Source organism: Bombus terrestris, chromosome 6 (genome assembly GCF_910591885.1).
Source record: "Bombus terrestris chromosome 6, iyBomTerr1.2, whole genome shotgun sequence".
In the NCBI taxonomy this organism is placed as follows: Eukaryota; Metazoa; Arthropoda; class Insecta; order Hymenoptera; family Apidae; genus Bombus; species Bombus terrestris.
In genome coordinates, this window is record NC_063274.1 from 9,304,742 (window position 1) to 9,326,706 (window position 21,965).

Below are 21,965 nucleotides of genomic sequence, written 5' to 3' on the forward strand. Positions count from 1 at the left end.
TAGAGAACACATTCGTCTATTTATATCGACAGGTGTTATTATAAAAAGTTCAAATGTAACTCCATTACAAATAACGGCGATAATGCTTTGTCCGGAGTTCGTTTACCTTTGAACCTAGCACAATACCATGGCATAATAATATGAGTCTCTCCCGATTCAAATCTTCCGTTGACTCATATGCCGCTACAAGTTTAACCAAGAATATAAATATATCGCAGGCAAAAATTTTGATAGGAGATGAACTCCTTCTTTAAACACTTGTAAATTAAAATTTCCCATACGATATTCGATCTAGAGCGAAGAATTCACACAACCGTCAACGCAATACACAGGATACATCAATGGAAAAAGAGCAATATCAAGTATGTATTCCCATTTCAGTGCGAACTCGCTAGCATCCGTAATCGAGTCGCGAGCTCCGTAACAAAATCTATTTCGACGAGACGAAGTTCAAAGAAATCCGATCGAAGGAAACGAAAATTGATTGTCGTTTAATAGCGATTCATAGGCATAACCTGTTGAGTCGACGTCTCCTCGGTATAAGTATCGATAAAATCGAGAAACGGTGTCGACGAAAGAGACGGAAATCCTTGACTTTCGTTTTTTAGGCGGCTTTTACATTCTATCTTGGAGTGAAGTGATTCGACGAGTCGGGTTGTTTAATCTTAATCGAACGGATAATACAGCTGTGTGCGAGACTGTTCGGTTGCGGTTCTCAGTCGAAGCAACCGCAGCTTCAAGGCAATGCGGCGCTGTGACAACCCGATGTGCGTGATAATTGCATTGCCATTTTGTGGAAACGGGGCCATTAGTCGATTGATTCGTTCGCGTTTCGTTCGGTCAATTTAATGTACGCTATGTAACACGCGGTACGTGTAAAAGATACGATATCGGTAAATATTGGAAACGAAAGTTTAGAGTCAATTTTATTCCGCCGATTCTATCAGTAGAAAATGGTTACTGATGTTATGTACGATCACGTTGAGGTTTGAAATTGGTAGACGAGCGCTATTTAAAATGAAATTTAAACGGACGATATCAGACAAATGTAAGCGAATAGTTCTAAATTTCTATGTTCTATTTATAGTTTTTTTTTTTTTTTTTTTTTTTTTTTAGAATTTACTGAAGTAAAAATGACGATCTATGAGCGTGACAAGATTTTGTGAATCAAGTGAATAATATTCGGAACAGAGCAATATATGTGTATATGAATGATGAATACTTGCTCCTTGTACAGTCAATGGTATAAAGGATAAGTATTTGAACCAAGTGCATAGGATCACCGTATAAGCAAAGGGTGCACACTCTCCAAAGCTTTAGATGGATGTGCTTGAATGTAGGGAACTTAGGGAATGTCCCTGCATCGAGTGAAAGGCATAAAGAAACAGAGAATGTTTGAGTGCAAGTTCGAATGGTTGTAAAGCATGCATATTCGAATTAGTTTAGAATTTCAGATGTTTAAAGAAATAAGGCGTAATGCACACAATTTTTGATGATTCGAACGTAATGTAAAGATGATAAACAAGGAATATAGAAATCTCTCACAATCAGTATCTCCATCTTTCTGTTCCTTCGATATTATTAAACAAAACTCATTTCATGTGTATATGCAAAAGCATACGTTTCCTCAAGTATGTTAACATCGTAAAATGAAAGCAAGAACATGTCCAATCATATGTTACATCTCAATATCAAATCTTCTATACATAAACGTATCATACACTCAAACTCTGAAACGTAGGTACACAATCTGATCTTTAGTAAAATCCAGATTTTCTTCGTTGAAATTGGTTACTTCATCACTGTCGATCTTTGTTGAATGTGACATCTCAATATGAAACTTCCTAAACTATCGATAGATGTTAACATGCAGAGTACATTAATCAAGCACTTTGCGGAACCTATTAAATTATATCAAAGTCAAAAGACGTATAGCGTACGATGTCACGGATTACACTACTGACTGACTTAAGATACTTCGTCCAGGTGACATATGAATAAAGATATTTTCCCTCGATATCACCAGATTTCTATCGTTATACTTATTTGTCTGAAAAGTCTCTTCAATAAAACAGAACTATTCCTTCGTCCTCTATGTTACAAAATTGACAAATAATTATCCTCTACAGAACTCTACTTTTTACTAATACCATAGTAGGCTTGGATCTATTTTGATCACATAAAATCTTTAAATAAATTTTTTAATGTATTGAAAATATTCAGAACTACCTGTTAACGTTTGCGTTTTAGTATCCAGTATATTTTTTAATTAATCGTTAAAGGGTTTTTTTAATAAAAACTGAAATTCAAGCGTTTAAATTGAGTGTGAAAATTCGCTCAGGCTTGTATTCAAAAGGGAAAAAATGGTACCACGAAAGGTTAATGCATCGCCAAACAGAGTTTCACTTCGCATCTATTCACCGAATTTATTCACGGGAACTTTCCATTCTTATCGATGAAACCACGACAAATAGCTGTATTTTATTAGCTGCTAATTAAGTAGGGGGTCTACGAAGTTTGTAGCGGAAAATTGGAATCGATAACGGCCATAACATCTGACCGCTATCAGATGGTCGGTTCGCGAACTTTAAACTTCCCGGAAACGAAATTCAGCTCGTAATATTTTCATTAGCGTCACTTTCTGTCCTGTTTTACTAACTCGCTTTCATCTCGTAGTTGATATTCGACCCTGATGCCACACGCGCAATGCATTTCCTGCCAGTAACCAAACTTCGTCAGTATTCGACAGCAAACAGCCACGTACCGCTGATGAAAGTGGGAAAGAACACGTTGCACTTTAATTTCTGCCAGGTAAATAAAGAGCGCCGTGCATTTAACTACACCAAGTGAACATCTAGAGACAGCAGAGTGATCCACACGTCGTTGATTCCAAATTTTGACAGTTGCAGATAGATCGAGCAACCCGATTGAATTCATCGGATTTACGAAATTTAATGTTTTTTGAAAATTTGAATTTTCAAATTTCCAAATTTTCAAATTTTCAAAAATTCAAATTTGAATTTTTAAATTTTCAATTCTTCAAATTTGAAAATTCAAATTTGAAAATTTGTAATTTTGAAAATTTGAAAATTGGAATTTGAAAATTCAAATTTGAAAATTTGTAATTTTGAAAATTTGAAAATTGGAATTTGAAAATTCAAATTTGAATTTTTGAAAATTTGAAAATTCAAATTTGAAAATTTGAAAATTCGAATTTGCACATTCAAAGTTGAATTTTTGAAAATTTGAAAATTCAAATTCGAAAATCCAAATTTGAAAATTTGAAAATTCAAATTTGAAAATTTGAATTTTTGAAAATTTGAAAATTCAAAATCTAAAATTCAAATTTGAAAATTCAAATTTGAAAATTTGAAAATTCAAATTTGAAAATTTGAAAATTCAAATTTGAAAATTTAAATTTGAAAATTTGAATTTTTTAAATTCAAATTCGAAAATTCAAATATGAAAATTTAAATTTGAAAATTTGAATTTTTTAAATTCAAATTCGAAAATTCAAATTTGAAAATTTGAATTTGAAAATTCAAATTCGAAAATTCAAATTTGAAAACTTGAATTTGAAAATTCAAATTTGAAAATGTGAAAATTTGAAAATTTAAATTTGAAAATTTGAATTTTTGAAAACTTGAAAATTCAAATTCGAAAATTCAAATTTGAAAATTTGATTTTGAATTTTTGAAAATTTAAATTTGAAAATTTGAATTCCTGAAAATTCAAATTCAAAAATTCAAATTTGAAAATTTGAAAATTTGAAAATTCAAATTTGAAAATTTAAATTTGAAAACTTGAATTTTTGAAAATTTGAAAATTCAAATTCGAAAATTCAAATTTAAAATTTGAAAATTTGAAAATTCAAATTTGAAAATTTGAAAATTTGAAAATTTGAAAATTCAAATTTGAAAATTTGAAAATTCAAATATGAAAATTTGAAAATTCAAATTTGAAAATTCAAATTTGAAAATTTGAATTTGAAAATTCAAATTCAATTTGAATTTTCAAAAATTCAAATTTGAAATTTCAAATTTGAAAATTTAAATTTGAAAATTTGAATTTTTGAAAATTTGAAAATTTAAATTTGAAAATTTGAATTTTTGAAAATTCAAATTCAAAAATTCAAATTTGAAAATTCAAAGATTCAAATTTGAAAATTTGAAAATTCAAATTTGAAAATTCAAAGATTCAAATTTGAAAATCTGAAAATTCAAATTTGAAAATTTGAATTTTTGAAAATTGAAATTTGAAAATTCAAATTTGAAAATTTAAATTTGAAAATTTTAATTTTTGAAAATTCAAATTCAAAAATTCAAATTTGAAAATTCAAATTTGAAAATTTGAAAATTCAGATTTGAAAATTTGAAAATTCAAATTTGAAAATTTAAATCTGAAAATTTGAAAATTTGAAAATTCAAATTTGAAAATTTGAATTTGAAAATTTGAAAATTCAAATTTGAAAATTTGAAAATTCAAATTTAAAAATTTAAATTTGAAAATTTGAATTTTTGAAAATTTGAAAATTCAAATTCGAAAATTCAAATTTAAAATTTGAAAATTTGAAAATTCAAATTTGAAAATTTGAAAATTTAAATTTGAAAATTTGAAAATTCAAATTTGAAAATTTGAAAATTCAAATTCGAAAATTCAAATTTGAAAATTTGAAAACTCAAGTTTGAAAATTTGAAAATTCAAATTTGAAAATTTGAAAATTCAAATTTGAGAATTTGAAAATTCATATTTGAAAAATTGAAAATTCAAATTTGAAAATTTAAATTTGAAAATTTGAATTTTTGAAAACTTGAAAATTCAAATTCGAAAATTCAAATTTGAAAATTTAAATTTGAAAATTTGAAAATTCAAATTCGAAAATTCAAATTTGAAAATTCAAATTTGAAAATTTGAAAATTTGAAAATTCAAATTTGAAAATTTAAATTTGAAAATTTGAAAATTCAAATTCGAAAATTCAAATTTGAAAATTCGAATTTGAAAATTTGAAAATTCAAATTTGAGAATTTGAAAATTCATATTTGAAAATTTGAAAATTCAAATTTGAATTTTTAAAAATTTGAAAATTCAAATTTGAATTTTTAAAAATTTGAAAATCCAAATTTGAAAATTTGAAAATTCAAATTTGAAAATTTGAAAATTCAAATTCGAAAATTTGAATTTTTGAAAATTTGAAAATTCAAATTCGAAAATTCAAATTCGAAAATTCAAATTTGAAGATTCGAATTTGAAAATTCAAATTTGAATTTTTGAAAATTTGAAAATTCAAATTTGAAAATTTGAAAATTTGAAAATTTTCAAATTCGAATTTGAATATTTGAGAAATTGAAAATTCAAATTTGAAAATTTGAATTTTTGAAAATTTGAAAATTCAAATTCGAAAAGTCAAATTTGAAAATTCGCATTTGAAAATTCAAATTTGAATTTTTGAAAAATTGAAAATTCAAATTTGAATTTTTGAATAATTGAAAAGTCAAATTTGACAATTTGAATTTGAAAATTTGAATTTTTGAAAATTTGAAAATTCAAATTTGAAAATTTGAAAATTCAAATTTGAAAATTTGAAAATTCGAATTTGAAAATTCAAATTTGAATTTTTGAAAAATTGAAAATTCAAATTTGAAAATTTGAAAATTTGAAAATTCGAATTTGAAAATTCAAATTTGGATTTTTGAAAAATTGAAAATTCAAATTTGAAAATTCAAATTTGAAAATTCGAATTTGAAAATTCAAATTTGAATTTTTGAAAAATTGAAAATTCAAATTTGAAAATTTAAATTTGAAAATTTGGATTTTTGAAAATTTGAAAATTTAAATTTGAAAATTTGGATTTTTGAGAATTTGAAAATTCAAATTCGAAAATTCAAATTTGAAAATTTAAAATTTTGAAAATTCAAATTTGAAAATTTGAAAATTTGAATATTTGAAAATTCGAATTTAAAAATTCTAATTTGAAAATTTGAAAATTCAAATTAGAATTTTTGAAAATTGAAAAATTCAAATTTGAAAATTTGGATTTCTGAAAATTTAAAAATGTAAATTTGAAAATTTGGATTTCTGAAAATTTGAAAATTTGAAAATTCAAATTTGAAAATTTAAAAATTTGAAAATTCAAATTTGAATTTTTGAGAATTTGAAAATTCAAATTTGAAAATTAAGATTTTTGAAAATTTGAAAATTTGAAAATTTGAAATTTTGAATATTCAAATTTGAAAGTTTTAATTTTTGAAAATTTGAAAATTTGACGTCCGAAAAGAAAATGAAACTTTTGCAGAATCTTCATGGAAACGAAACTAATATACAAGAGATTCTTTTCGCTGGCACACAATTTTAAATTAAAGTAACCAATAACATAGATAACACAATGCAAAAAGTAATACCGTGGTACATATAACGTGAATCTCTTTGACAATGGCATAATTTAAGTAGAGCAATTGTTCTATATGCATTTACATTTTCTGCAACGTTCTCTCTTGCTCCGGTCTATCCAAATGCTTCCTCGAAAAACTCTTGATGCTCTCTCCGCTCAACGTTCTAACTATACAACTCTCATAACGCACTGGACCCACTTAGAAACACTCTCACCTTCCTGTACATATACATATATGTACTTTCAACCACTAGTTACTCAATCTCAAGCACATATCGCTCGTACATTTCTTTTCTAAGCTCTAGTCACTTTGTTAGTTTGAACTTGTTCACATGTACACTGATAGCTAACACAAGGTGTAAATCCACAAAATAGTTTTCCACTTTACACATATTTTTATAGCCTTTCATAATTTACTTACTGCAAAAAATGTCGTACAATAGTATAAACAGGGTTGAAATAGGATTGAATATTAGTGTCCAAATATTGCTAATCAATATTTCACCTGGCTAAATTATTCTCTCGATAAACGATAATTGTAAGAAAGTTTTACTTTGTATAGGTTTTCAATTTTAGAAACATACAGCACATGTCAGAACTATAGATTGGTCAAGTATAATACAAGTTAGTAAAATAAACAGCTTTTATTTAATAAACATGTGCTCAATCTCTATTTTTCTACAACAAAGCTTTAAGACATCTACGTACGTTGTAATAAGATTTCAACGCGGTTGGAGTAAGACGAAATACTCGTCGTTAGATTATTTAGAATTACATCCTTAAAGCAGTGTTACTGGATTGAGTGAAATCGAAGACATGTTACAATATATATGTCGGAGATGTAGGGACATCGGACCTTTCTTTTGGAAGATTCCCCAATACTTGGGCTCGAGGTGACATAACTGGTCGCCGAACGTAGCCACGGTCACGGGATGAACGAAATGTCTTACAGAGGAAGTACCAGTGTTGAGGGATACGCTGTATAAACAATCAAGTCTTGATCAGGAGCAATGCTGGTTTACGTGGAACTGCCTAGCTACGGCGCTTGGGAATTTGTTGATATTCCCGATCGATATGTATTTGACATGTGTGACTGTATCTGTCTTTTATTTTGCAATCTCCTTGGAGAGTTTTCTGTCATTGACTTGGAGTCAGTCTGAAAGTAACCCAACGTCTGAGTTAACGTGTCTGCGTGCTACAAAATGTATTCCATTGTACAAAGAGTTTACCCGTTGACCGTGGATTTGTAATTAAGCCCAGGAACATTGTCAATAGCTTTTGTTATACTTATTAATTATTTCACGCCTAAAATTTCTAACGAAATCCGGCATTGTTACTATAATTGTTTCTATTATTGTTGCTATTATTGTTACTATTATTGTTACTATTATTGTTACTATTACTGTTACTATTATTGTTTCTATTATTGTTACTATTATTGTTTCTATTATTGTTTCTATTATTGTTTCTATTATTGTTGCTATTATTACTATTATTATTATTACCTTATTTATAAAATTTCTAACGAAATCCGACATATACAACATATGCTCCTTTGATCATTCTTTATTTCCTTCTTAATTAATCTATAATTTTGAAATATATTTAATCGCTCAGTAATTCAATAATATAATAGTTATTAGTATTTCGAACAATTAATTTAGTTATTAACAGAAAGTATGTTAATAGAAAGTTAATAGAAAGTATGAAAGTAAAAGCATCCAGCTAGAAACTCTGTAGAAGGATACTACAAATAGATTTGATCACACGATTACACTAAATCTGTTACGGCTTGTCAGTAATTCACGTGGAAACAACGTTATAGGGAATATCGATTGCAACGTATTTATTTTCTTTGTGAAAATTCTTCGAACCGAGCGGAGAATTATCGAACGTTTTTAAAGAGGAACACACTAGAATAGGTTGATTCGACCAAAAAGGGTCGAGAGCAATTAACCTAGGAAGTAGCACGGTCAGTGAGATATTATTTTTGCGCTACACCAGTTCCACTTTTAATTTCATCGCGCCATGAAATGTCGTATTCTTTTCCACTTTGCCGTTTAATTCACCGGATTTACGGAGCGTTAATTTAATCAGGTTACCCGCTTTCGTCAAAAAAAATTATGACGATTCCGCCTGTGACTAAATCTTGTTCTTCAGTTTCTCAACGCAATTTTTTGGCTTAGCCTCGGACAATTCTTCATACGTTCGCTCAGTTCGATGTCGCTCTAACGATAGAATATTACAGAATATTCTTATACTTTATTTTTCCATTGAATACTCTAAATAAATTTTTCCACCATAATTCGTAAATGATTGTAAGATTTGAGAAATTTTTTTACTATTAAGGATACTTTAAATTTTGTTTAGTCACGCTATGTCTAACAACAGTTGTAGATGTTAATTAGGTAAAAATTATACTTTAAAACAAATGAAAAAATTCATAGAAGTCCTTGTTTCCGAGATCTGAATATTTGTTTCAGAAAATGAATGTTCAAACGTTCCTTTCTTTGTATTGAAAATATTATAAGCTGAATTAAAAATTTAAAATATAAAGTACGTAGAATCCAATAACTAACAATTTTTTTGGAAAAATATTCCAAAAGGAAAGCAACGGTTTAGGATGAAAACCAACATCGTGCAAAACATTTGTACTACTTTTATGTTACTTGGTTGGTATTTATCCTTAAAAGATACATTCATATTACACGAGACACGCCGCCAGCTGTTTCATATTCCATTATTCCGTGCAGCACAAACGAAAAAATGGTGAAAGAAGGTAATGCATCAGTTGCGGCGTTTATTATGCAATTCTTTGGAGAGCGGCACGTGTTAAAAATTAACGATATCAAGGGAAGTACCCGCGTTATGACGGAAGAGAATGCAACATCCGGGCTCGGTAACCGGAAACTTCGACTCGTCGCGCGTTGGTTGGGGAACATCACCGGATGCAGCATTTCGGATGACGCGTTCAATTTTTTAAACGGCTGTCGTTCGTCGAGTTTCTCTTGTGCGAGTTGCCTCGTGAACGAGAATTAAAGGGATTAAGCCTCCTAATGCTGAAAGCGCGGCAAATTAAAGCGAATAGCTTTCACATCGTCTACTTAAGTTCCACAGCTGCTAAAGTTCGCTTCGTTCGCTCGTTTAATCGCTAATGGCTACCCCGCACAAATGCAGTCGGAAACGTTGATAGAATTTGACGTTGCCTCGTCTTTTTCCTGAACTTTCACGAAAATTTGAATTGGTTCTGAATCTAAGTAAAAATAATTATCTTTTATATCTTTGTTATCTAGTCAGTTATCGAATCTTCTCAGAGTACACGTCTGATGTATAATGGTACATATTTCTTTCAAATCATCCTTAATATATCTCTCCTGATGTATTATAGAACACCCTATATATTAATTATCAGATGCTGTTCAAATTAGACCTCGAGCTTACACAACTACCTCTACAGTATGTTCACAATCATGGTTTAGGGCACTAGATAATGCAGCATCATAAGTGACAAGCATGTACTAGTGAACATGATTGCTATCGTATGTGTTGATTACTCATATGAAGGGACAAAACTATGTAAAAGATTCCATCTATGGAAAATGATGATACAATGAGTGGCACTTAATGTTGATATAAATTTCACACTAAATTTCAGGCAAGAGTTGTGTAGGGTGCTCTTGAAAGAAATCTTTGCTTCCTACGAATTTTTGGGAATTACTTCATAAAAATAACTTCTTATTATTGTGGTCCAATAATTATTGGTAGAATATTGGAGGAATGTATGGAAATTGCACAACAACAGTTAATAGTCGAATATAATACGAGTATTGTATTCTAATAACTGTTTCATTAGGGCCATGGTTAATGAGACATTCAGCCATGAATTCCCAACAAATCTAGAGACAGAAACGTCTCTTGGGGGAGATCACTATAAGCAGGAGTTATGATAAACAGTTGATTATTATCTAACTAATGGACAATTGATTGTCGTTTCAGAAGATACGAACACATACACGTTCAAGAATTGACGTTTGGCAAACAGGCAGTGTTTCAAGTGCTCAACTTCAAGTATAGTGTGTTTCAATAACTTGCATAGAGAGACTCGAACAACTAAAGCGCAATTTCTCGATATCCCGTTCTATGGTCATAAACGTGCCATTTCTCGATACTTACTGCATCAAATAAAATGTTAATGACAAAACAATTTAACGATATCTTCAAATAAAATAACTAAGCCTGCAAATTGCCGGCGATTCGCGAATGAAGAAATAGTCTCGTCGTTTATCTTTCATTACATTCCACGAAACCAACGCAATGATTATTTCGCGGAGTCTTCAAACGCCGCCGATTCATCGTGCTTTTCGGGAAAAACAGAGGGCAGGATAGAAAAACGGGCTGACGCAGCAAAATCGCAGATCGTTTGTTTTCCCGCTGTTGCAGACGAACCGATGCGGCGGCTAGCCAGTCGGAAAACGAATCAGAGAAAAACCATGTTCGCGTTCAATTAATAAACGGCGAACAAATAAATAGAACGGTGGCATCAGATTCATCCGTTAAACAAGATAACCGTGGAAGGCGAATCGGGCACCGGAGAATCTTCTATTATTTCGACCGCGTTAAATTGAATTTTACAATCCATTTGATACGCATAAAAGAACGATGTCGACTACCGGAGGATTAAACCAGTCGCTAATCGCGAAGCAGTAGCTTCCTGATCATCGCGTCTCGGGATTTCCACCCGAGACCTAATAAAATTCTTCGCCTTTTTGAAAAGAAGAAATCCGATGAAGTTCGTTCAGAGAATATTTTTTCTTTTGCGCAATTTCCTTTTTATCTACGAGTATAAAAGCAAAAATAATATGGTATCTGTAAATAGGAAAAACTTTATAGTATTCGTTAAATGGTTCCATGTGGACACGTAAACAAATTCACAACATATGACGAACAATTTTTCAAAGCTTATATATGGATATAATAGCGGTGGAAGGGTTAATGCCTAGAGAGAACGTTGGTCGTTGTTTAATTCGATAAAGGGGAGCTTAACATGGTTGAAGGAGTTACGATAAATAACTTGAGCGAGGCCTGCTCGCCAGTTTCCGGCCGAGATACGAAAACGAGTTTCGACGTCGCGTCACCCTAAAATATTGTGGCCCTGATTTTGTGCTGCATCGGTGTCTCGCCGAGGTGCAAATGGAAAATACACGCGATATACTCGATCGATACGTGCCTTCTCTCACTCCCTCCCTCTCATTCTCTCTATTTCGCAGCTTTTACGGTGCTTCAACGTCTCAAAATAATCGCCTGACTGGTGGATGCGTTCCGAACCGGATACCAGGGTAACTATTGCGGCCCCGTGGCGAGCCTGTGGAAACGTCGTGATCGATTCGGTGTTACAGGCCACGGCGAGGGCGAAGGAATAACGACCGCGACCGATATTCAAATTCGCCCGACGAACATGCTGGTTCGATTAAAAAGACTTGAGGTTTCGAGCTGCGTTTACGCCAGGAAAATCAAATATTTAGTTAGAGGAGCTGGGGGAAGGAAAATTTCAGGTCGCGAATTTCGAAACAGCACGAACCCACCTTTTGATTTTATTCGGATTTTTCGGTTCACTCGTATTTGTCTTTTCATTATCATTTTTAGAAACATATGATGTAAAATCGAATGATCTTTAAAATAGCAGTTCAGGATTATATAAATCGTTTTATAAAAACAATTGGCCTGACAGTAGGTAAAATGAAGTTGTATGTTTAAGTAATAATCTAGAGATTAATCGAAGAGATTAACAAAAAACCAAAAAAGATGAAGGAATACTTGTTTTGTTTTAAATGTTGGAATTTATGTTACATGCATAATACACGTATGTATAAAGTGTTGTAATTTAGCAAAAAAAGTATTTCTCCTTTTGTTAACAGATATTGAAAGTAAGCAGATATGAAGCGAATAATAATATCTGTAATAGGATATAATTTGAAAGAGAGATATTTTACATGAACAAATAAGTGAAATATTTCAAATATTTTTTCGTTCAAAGAAATACATTTTCAAAATTCGTGAAATAGCTTTTCCATTTCACGAGTATCGCAATATAACGAGTTTCGCAATGCAATTACTGAATGCGTGGCCTTATTTGCTGGAAAAAAGCTACATACGTTCTCGCAAAACGTTTATAACGTTCTGCAATATCTTTTGTAATTTACATTCATAACAGCTTGTAACGATAATAATAATTGATTAATTTCCACTCATCCTAAACGAAAAATTTTTAGCTGAATTGTATTTATGCGAGTTTATGGACGAATAGATATGTATATATTCAGTGCGTCAATAATTACTAATTCATTTTGCCAATTTGTTGTTGTTCGAAGTGTTTGCACGGTACATATTGATACTTACATTCACATTTATGAAACTTCTATAATCAATTTTTTCTTCGATATGATTGTTGCTTCTAAATTAAGCATCACGGTCAAAACTGTTAACAAGATCTGTTTCTTTATGAAAAACATGCAGCTTAAAAGACAACGAAAACTACATAATAGGTTTATCGTTACAAAAGAGTGATAACGTTTCAAACTCTATTTCTCTTCCTGCATTGTAACAAATTCCACCACATGCTCTTTTTCTGGAATGTCATCGTTTGCCACAACGTAGTCGTTGTAAACACCGTTTGACGGCTTTTCGTCGCCGAATTTGCGGTTTCGTATTGTTTCGGATTCTTCGTGTATCGTTTTTCAATCGGAACGTTCCATCCGCTTTGTACGATCCCTGTTATCGCTACTCTATCGTGTCGCATATATATTTCCAATATTACTTCCCTCTTTTATTTACCATGTTTCCTATTCTTTTTCTTGTTATCAAGCCCGAGTCGATTAATTCCCTTGAAACAAGAATGCAATTTCTCGAATGAACGAGTTCTTACATAGCCATGCTCATAATCCTCTGTATATATGGCGGAATATATCAGGCAAAGACGTAAGTTTTATTGAGTCGCGAAACCCAAAGCGCGTTTTCAACGCGCAAACAACCAAATATGCATACACGCGATCGCGCTACGTACGGTGTACAAAAACATAAACGTTATTGTCGAAGGAAATGTAAGTGCAGATGTTGGCAAAGGCACGAGACATCGTTCCATGGAGATTAAATGAAGCTAATGGAACGGCAATTTCGGTGTTTGCAATCTTATAACGCATTTTGCCAGAAGAATAATGGAACGCTCATCGACCGGGAGGGAATTACGTAAACTTTAGTGGTACAACACGTTGTTTCAATTTTTCGCCCGGTTTCTTCGAAACTCTAAACCAGTTCGCCGCTTTATCGTCGAGCTTTTCACTTGTGTATCCATCATCGACTATAAACACTGCTTTTCAGCAACTTCTGTGAACAATTATGTGTTCGTTATGATCTTAATTTCTGCTCTATTTAACTCGAGCAAAGCATTTTAAATAAAATAAAATGATGTTTGTGTATACTCGCGTATTTTGTACTAACAAAATTATATCACGGTTCAAAGAGATTGTGGTATATAATGATAAATATAAAATATGAGTGAGAAAACAATACCTCTATCTTAATCTTCGTAATTGGATCTTAAATTTCATTGCTTCGTGTTCAAAGAATAATTGCTCCGACCTATGTTCTTCCATTTCCGAACTACAGCAAGAGATTAAAAGAGATCTTAAAAGTGCGATGCTTCAGAGAAACAGCCAATATTCGCCTTTGGCCGCATTCTTACCCTCACAAAAAGAAGTAGAAAGAATAGAGAGCTATCTTTGTTCTTAAAAGTTCACTATCTGTGTTAAAAGTTTCATACTATCAAGAAATTGCAATGCTATAAACTTACGATTTCAAATATAGTAAATAATGTAGGATCATTACATAGGATCAGACAGAAATACTTTTCGAAACTAGAGTATTGTATTTACGTGTCTTGAGTAAATTATATAAACCTAGTTAGTAACACGGAGGCGAAGAAATGACCCAATATTGTTCTCATCTCTCTGTGAATAGATACAATCCCTGCTGCTGTTTCGTGTTCGAGTAAAACAAGAAGGTTGCCTGTTCTTGCCGACCAACAATATCAGTTCGCTAGAAATTCAAATCAAAACGTTTCTGGATTTGTGCATAAATATATTTTGGGCTACAAAATATATTTACACGCCCCCTTATTTTCTAGTGAAGAGTCTTTTTGATCAAATTCTGTATGTATTTCGCTTACATAATATTAGATTATTACAGTCATATGAAAATGTTACTAGACGATATGATAAATGTATATGATAATAAACTTAGTGTGAAAATATTAAACTAAAAATTAAACGATAGTGAAAATTCACGATAAAAAAAGTAAGTTAATAAATTGATAATAATAAAAGAATTGACAAATCAAGCGAAAAACTGAATTTTATTCTGCTATTCGATATTTTCCTTCTTAGACGTTTAAATATTGCATCTCGGACGCTTCGTCTTATCGCGTTTCTGCTCATCTATTTCCTGCATTCCGAATGTCTCAGTTCCAAAATTCAATTCCATCATTTGCATCTTCCATAACGTAACATTGTGACAACAAGATCAACGATATCTTACGCTTTCAGAAATTGTTAGCGTACACCCTCCCGGCTTGACAGATAAAAGCAGCGGGAAATCGATGTTCGACGAAGAATCGTCGCGTTATTGCATTCAGCCTGCGTCTACCCTCGACAGATCTTGTTATTTTTCGTATAGTACAGTTTCAATTGCATTTATCCATGGAGAAGCGCCGCAAGCAACGCTCCCGTTTCTATTCTGCGCTCGGAACTGTCTTCCTTCCGCTGTGTTTCACGTAGACCGCGTAATTTCTTCGCACAGCTGCGCATCACGGTGCCTAAACGAACAACCGACGAGACAACATGACAATCGAGAGACGAATTTTAATAACGTAAGAGAATGGTTTAATTGAGAACGCAGGTGATCGGTCCAGTCAGTGATAAGTTCTAAAGAAATCAGTGTTTAATCCCTTTAGGTCGAATTTATCGAAGTACAAAAAAATGACCAGTTTTTATTTCTCTGAGAAAGAAAGAAACAATCGATGGTCTGAAGTTAATTCTGCTGCGAAGGAGGATTATTTCGATTAGAATCTTTTCCTATTTCGTTCGAATTTGAGATATTCTTTGACGTTAAGAAGATATAACTGAGTCGAAAATAACCGAAAAAACGTGACATGGTGAAATACAACTATTCGTTACAGATTTTATACAATCTGGAATATTTATTTGCAACAATGGTTACTGTATGTTTTAAAATCGTGTTTCAATTAAAGAAAAATTAAATTAGCACAAATGACGTACAGTCTACCTACGCCTTTTCAGAATTACGTTATTACGAAATTTTAATTATACGATATAATGCTTAAATATGTTACGGCTAGCCGTCATTAACATAATTCGAATCCAGTGAATCTGGTAACTAGATGGATATGATATTCGTTAATTAATCCTCAAATTGCACATATTAAATATTATATAATATTCGTAATTCATCGTTCAGAAATATAAAATTTATGAGACCATGTAATATGGCGTTGTACGAATAGAAATGGAAGGAAAGAACCATAGATCGGATAAATATGTATTATCTGGCTTGACGTACAAACGGTATCCCTTTCCATCGTAATTCTATCATCTCGACCTCATTTCGCTCACGTCTACTTGCTTTTTCAGCTATTCGCTTTCAAAACGTAATTAACCGTCACGGATATTCGATATGAAAAACAAAACTTATATTCTGATTTGAGACAATAATGGTAAATGTATAAATAACCAATTAAATTAATACCAAATGCAAAATACATCGCAAACATCAATGAAACGCAAAATATCTTGCGTACTACGATTTTAATAATGATCTCCGGTGTCAAAGGATCTCCTATGTGTTACAGTAGAACCTTGATTATCCAAACTAATCATGAATCACGGTGTACGGATAATCGAATAACTTTGGTTTCACACAAGAGCAGATTATAGGTCTATCTGAAACTATTTTATCAATATTAATATTAAACAGAAACAAGAATTTTCCTTCCTATTTTCTTGCAAAGAACTATTTCTACCTCTTCTCCCATCTTCCTTTCTTTCTTATAGATTTTACAGATACAAATTTTCGAGATTCGATAAACGGAATGACAAAATCAGGCATTTGTACGTGTTCACGCTTCGAGTAAAAGTGGTGTCTTTATTAAACCGCTTCTTCTAACACCAGAAACAAATCTTTGCCGCATATCAGCTCTAACGAGCAACAAAGTACAGCCTCACAATGCTTTGCCTCTTGGCAATTGTAATCCACATTGTTCTTCCATTGTTGTAGCCGCTTTCCGTGATTGCGCCGGGAATCAACACATCGTTTGAACCGCGTCTTTCGCCTAGGTCAGTCTCGTTTGATTTTCATACAGGGTTCATACAAGGATTTCCGTAACGCTCGAGTTCAGTTCGATTTCCGATTATGTACACACTGTGTATATTAAAATTTTCAATCTTCGTCCGATCATATCAATATTTGCAAGTACGAATGAAATCCGAATACGAGAAAACCACGTGAGAAGCGATTTCGTTTATAAAATATTAATTTCAAGCTGTGTCGTACTATCCAGGATTATTATACAATTCATATGCTGTTTAGATATTGCATTCAAGTGCACAATACAGTTTCTTTTTGTTTTGTATCGTTAAACACGAACTAGACTTTTGTCTCAATTGTGTTATTATTTTTTCTTTTTTTTCGTTTTAGAAAATCATTATCCTGTAAGTAAAAAATGTCAAAGTTAAATATTTCTAGATCAACGGCCAGTTATTTCAGCACGAAGCATTTGTGTTTTAAAGTAGAATTAGTTGTCAAGCGAAATTTAATTCTAGCGAAGGCACTTGTTTTGAAGGCGCTTTGTGAAGAAGGTCCAAAAGTTTCGAGAAAATCTGGAGCTCACCGAAACTTTTCTTGGTGTTTGAGCAACACTGTTCGTCAATGTTGAAAGCAGCTCGAAATTAGGTTCGTTCAAATTCTACTGTCATTTCTTCTACTGTCATTTGTCCTACGATTTATACTTCGTTAATCTGGCTTTCTTACAGATGTACATATTTTTAGCCGAAGATATAGGAAAGATGACAAGTGAGGAATAAAAGAAAAAAAAAAAATAAAAAATTCGATGTTAATAAACATAAATTTTCCTTTAAATAATTTGAATCATAATAAATATTTTTCTAAACGTTTAGCATATGCCTTTTCACCAGAGTTAAAAGATGTAGGTAATGTTTAATGTTAAATCTGATGTTAATGATGCTATAATTAATTCGGTAAGATAACCCCGTATGTATTTAAATTTCAGACCATCCATTAACGTAATATATAGTGTTACAAGACTTTAAAAGTAGGAGAGAAGATCTAACAGTTTACGAAGAACATCGCTATAAGAAGATTTAATAACGTTAATAAAACAATGATTTCGGTTCTTAAAACTTAAACAGATTTCAACCTCGGGTCTTTGCGGAAAGTTAAGGAGAATTAATAGTTCAAGACAGATTATCCAACTAAAGTTTGGTCATTGAAATTTTCGTTCCTAAACATAACTTAATATAGTCCATAAATTACTTATAAAATACATAAATCTACGCAGTCTTTAGTTTCTAATATAACAAGCAGAATGAATATGTTATGTCACGTTACAAAAGAAATTTCGAGAAGTTTTGTATAACGCGCATAATATATTCATGGAACTTTTTTATGGTAAGTGTTCAAGTAATTGAATCGGTGCAATTTATCAAAATGAATTGCAACACATACGCGAACAATCCTAACTATATGTTACCTCGATGTAAAAGAGAAACTCGTTATTGTCACGGTAACCTCGAGAAAGTGTTCAAGTATAGCAGCATGGCAGAGATACAACGAATAAATCCAATACTCGTGTCGACTAAAATTACTCGACTGTATTGATAAGAGATGAAATTGGCTGGTTTCCGCGTGACAACCTTCGTTCTAATGTCGTTTCACGACGATCGTGAATGCGTTTTCGGCGCGCTTTCGTAAGTGCACGCGCGTGGAAAACTTGATTCCCGGCAATTTGACTAAGTAACGAAGTTTCAAGCCTCTGCCCGTTCAATTCGTCAAAATGGAACGGAACTCGGCCAATTTAAGCGTCGTCCCCGGACTTCACCAAGTGTGTTTCTGTCTCTGCGTCAGTCATCGGCAGGGAAACAATTAATTTCGCGTTACCTGTCAGACCCTGTTTCTAGGATTCACGACAACGTCCCTTGACGTATTTTTCAATGCGACCTGAATTCAAGCACTGCGTTGAAAAATTCAATCCCGTCGGCGATGCTTCGCATTCGCGCCAAGTCGAAACAGACTCGCAGCTGCTGCTATGGATTTCGCATTTCGTCGCACGTACGGCGTATATAGAGTACAAAATGTAATTTTCATATTGTCTTCGTTTTAACGCGATGTTAAAATAATTAGATGCTTTCAGTTATGCACTGGCACATGAAAATATTCGAATACTTGTGAACATTTTTTCTGAATATACTATATGTATAATATCATAAAAACTTATTATGAAAGATTATGGTATTATCTTTATTACGAGTAACGTAAAAAGATATTTAGTACAGGGTTCAGTAATGAACGCCTGCATTCAGTTATATCGCGTTTAACTGCACGCGTTGTGTTCAAAAATATGTAGGAATTTTATTGTGCTCATTCTGAATCTAAAAATGTGTATTTGGGAAATTGGATGTGAAACTTAATTAGGAAAACGTTTGTACGGATTATATTTTCGACAAATTACGTTGTTAGTAAAATTTCATGAAAGACAATAAACCATGCAAATCTCAGAGATGCAAAATTCTTTATAATAGTAACAACTATACCCTTAAATTGTACACATTATATTCATAACGTAATTAAATTTACGTAGATTTGAATTTGCTACAGAATGGAAAACTCCTTGCTGCAAGATTGAGGAAACCTTGGATGTTGATTAAAAATTTAAAATATTGTGATTTCGTTATGTTCAAAAAAAGCAATTCACTTTGCTACACGGTATTCGTTACGTGGCGCACGATACCCCGATTTGTATGCGGTATAAAAATCGTATGACTCACAGCTTTCAGCGCATTAATAAGCTTGAGACTAAGAAAGAAGCGCAAAAAGCCCTGATGCATATTCAAAACGAGAAGGTAGAAGAGGTATATAAAGCACGGGGCGTCCGAGTGTATCGTATAATACCTTTAAAGCTGGCTGAAAATCTTGACGAAACTTTGTCCGGAGCTTTCAACGTGTCGTCGCGTACCGATGAAAAGCTGAAGAAGGAAAGAAACAAAAAGAAGTGTGGAAAAATTTCGAGAAATCTTATCGACCATAAATACCGATTCATAATTAAACGTGTGTTCTTCATGAGTAGTTTAAGCGACCTTCCGCTTTTATTCCAGAAAATGGTCTATCGATTTTGGCCCCGATTTGAGCACCGCTATCGAAACATTGTGTACCCGGAAGATCTTTATTTCTGCCAAATTCCATTCAACATATTACACTCAGCGTAGCATGGGACGCATCAGCTAATCGCGCCAGAATTCCCATGAAATACTGAAACTTGTTTCTCACTTTCGTTGATTACACACACCCGTTCAGTTCTATCGTGTTGAATTTTCTAACCAACGAATTCACGTAACTTTGGAAAATTACTAGCCCTCGAGGGAGAGAGAGAAAGAGAGAGAGAGAGAGAGCGCGCAATTTCCAATTGGATTATTCGCGCAAGTGTGTATACGGCGAGTTATTACATTATTTAGCCGATCGATGTCTCGAATTAAGCCCACCGTCTAAATCCTCATCGACCGAATCTTATCTGTGTATCCAACTATGTGAATTAATTACGATCACGTTCACGTTTGCTTTCGAGACATTAATAACACGACTCAGCAACTATGGAAATTCTAATAATTCTTTTTAATAGATCTCCATATGCGTAGCGACTGTACGGACATAGGTGCGCGCCTAACGCATTGATAGGAGAACGGCTGTCATCAATCATATGCGAAAACGGTTACGAATGGTATCGAAAAACTGTCACGTCCCACGAGAAGGTGTAAAAGGTGTCGTCGAGTATGGAATATAATAAATTCGATAACCGTTCGATATATTAGGTTGACAGACAGGCAGAAATAGGTTGCCTATAAGAGAACAAAGATCGACTAATAAAATTTGGTAAATAAATGTTCGGTGTTATGCTGATCATAGGGCTTCTTGTTAGCATGGGAAACAGTGGTATTTTAACTTCACGAAAACACTGACGAACCACGCATTTAATTGTAATTACTAATAATTCGAATAGATAGTCCAAATAAAAATCTATATAATGAACGATACTTCCAATTACTCGATGAAAATCTTCGTTTTCTCAATTGTTGTGAACATATTATCGAAAATACGCTCGGAATCTTTCTATAGTTCTTAGCGGACTAAAAATTCTGTGTCGCGAGACTGGAGCTATTGTTTGATCAGGAAGAAGTTTGACTGGGAATTCGATTGGAGCACGCCGTTCTTAGCTGGTCGAGCTTTTTGAAACCGAAGTAACAGGAAATAAAATTCTCGTCCATTTGCCTACTTCTTCAAATGTTTACTTTCCTTTTTAAGAGTTCCGTCAGTGATAAAGAAATTTAATCAACTCGACATTGGCGAACGCTTCCACGTCCTACCTTTTAAATCGAGAAACTTTTCATCAAAAGCGGTCGTACTGACGCCAAACAGAAGTAACGGATTCCGGACAACAATGGAGATTATGTTATCGATCGAGACGAGTGTTTCTTCCACTCGCCTCTTGCTCCCTGCCACCGTTTCAGACTAAAAACTCGCATTTCCATGTAAGATCTCGACGAAGTCGGTGCACAAAGAGACGTTCGATCTGCTTTTACAAGATGTCAAACGCGTTTGCACGTAGCCACTTGCAGCCTTTTCTTCGACATGATACATCTTTCTGAAGTCGGTAGCTTGTTGACTGAAATCTCTCCATTCGCAATTCTGGGAACTTTGCCATAAAGTGCTCGTTAGCCAACACCGCCATTTTAAAACGGTGAGCAGTTCCAATTTCATAAGAATTAAGCGCTAGTGTTCTCGAAGTTGTCCCTAATCTTTGCTTGATATATTTCGATAATAAATATCATTAAGGATTCCAGTACCAGCAATAGCTGTTAAATTTCATTTTCTGCCGAAACTGTTTCAGATATACGATCTTCGCCTTTTTTTTCTTTTTGTCGCTCGTGATTTATACATGTCGGGACCTTACGGTACTTTCCAGTACGAGTAACCGGCATATGGGATTTACGAACCAGTGCTATCGGATTAGAAATTTATTCTGTGTCCTGAAAAATATATCCCGTGTAGAAACTTTTCCGGTGTATATAAAAATCCATGAAGCAGTAGAAACGTCTTTGTGTAGTTTTCCATTAACGTACGTAAACTTTTAAAATAAAGAAAAAGACTGTAATATCACCTAAAATTTTGTAATATTACCGTCAAGAAAATCTCATGGCAATTTATATATATAATATCCTA

At 32.8% G+C, this 21,965-nt stretch overlaps 1 protein-coding gene and 1 long non-coding RNA gene across 2 annotated transcripts in view; both read left to right on the forward strand.

Moving 5' to 3' along the window:
* Positions 1 to 21,965, forward strand: part of LOC100647693 (head-specific guanylate cyclase) — a 52,161-nt gene that overhangs the window by 8,522 nt on the left and 21,674 nt on the right. The window lies entirely within an intron of this gene.
* Positions 13,328 to 20,464, forward strand: LOC125385306. The gene is made up of 3 exons (XR_007224391.1): positions 13,328 to 17,408; positions 17,489 to 17,661; positions 17,746 to 20,464. It is a non-coding gene; the product is annotated as an uncharacterized LOC125385306 (long non-coding RNA).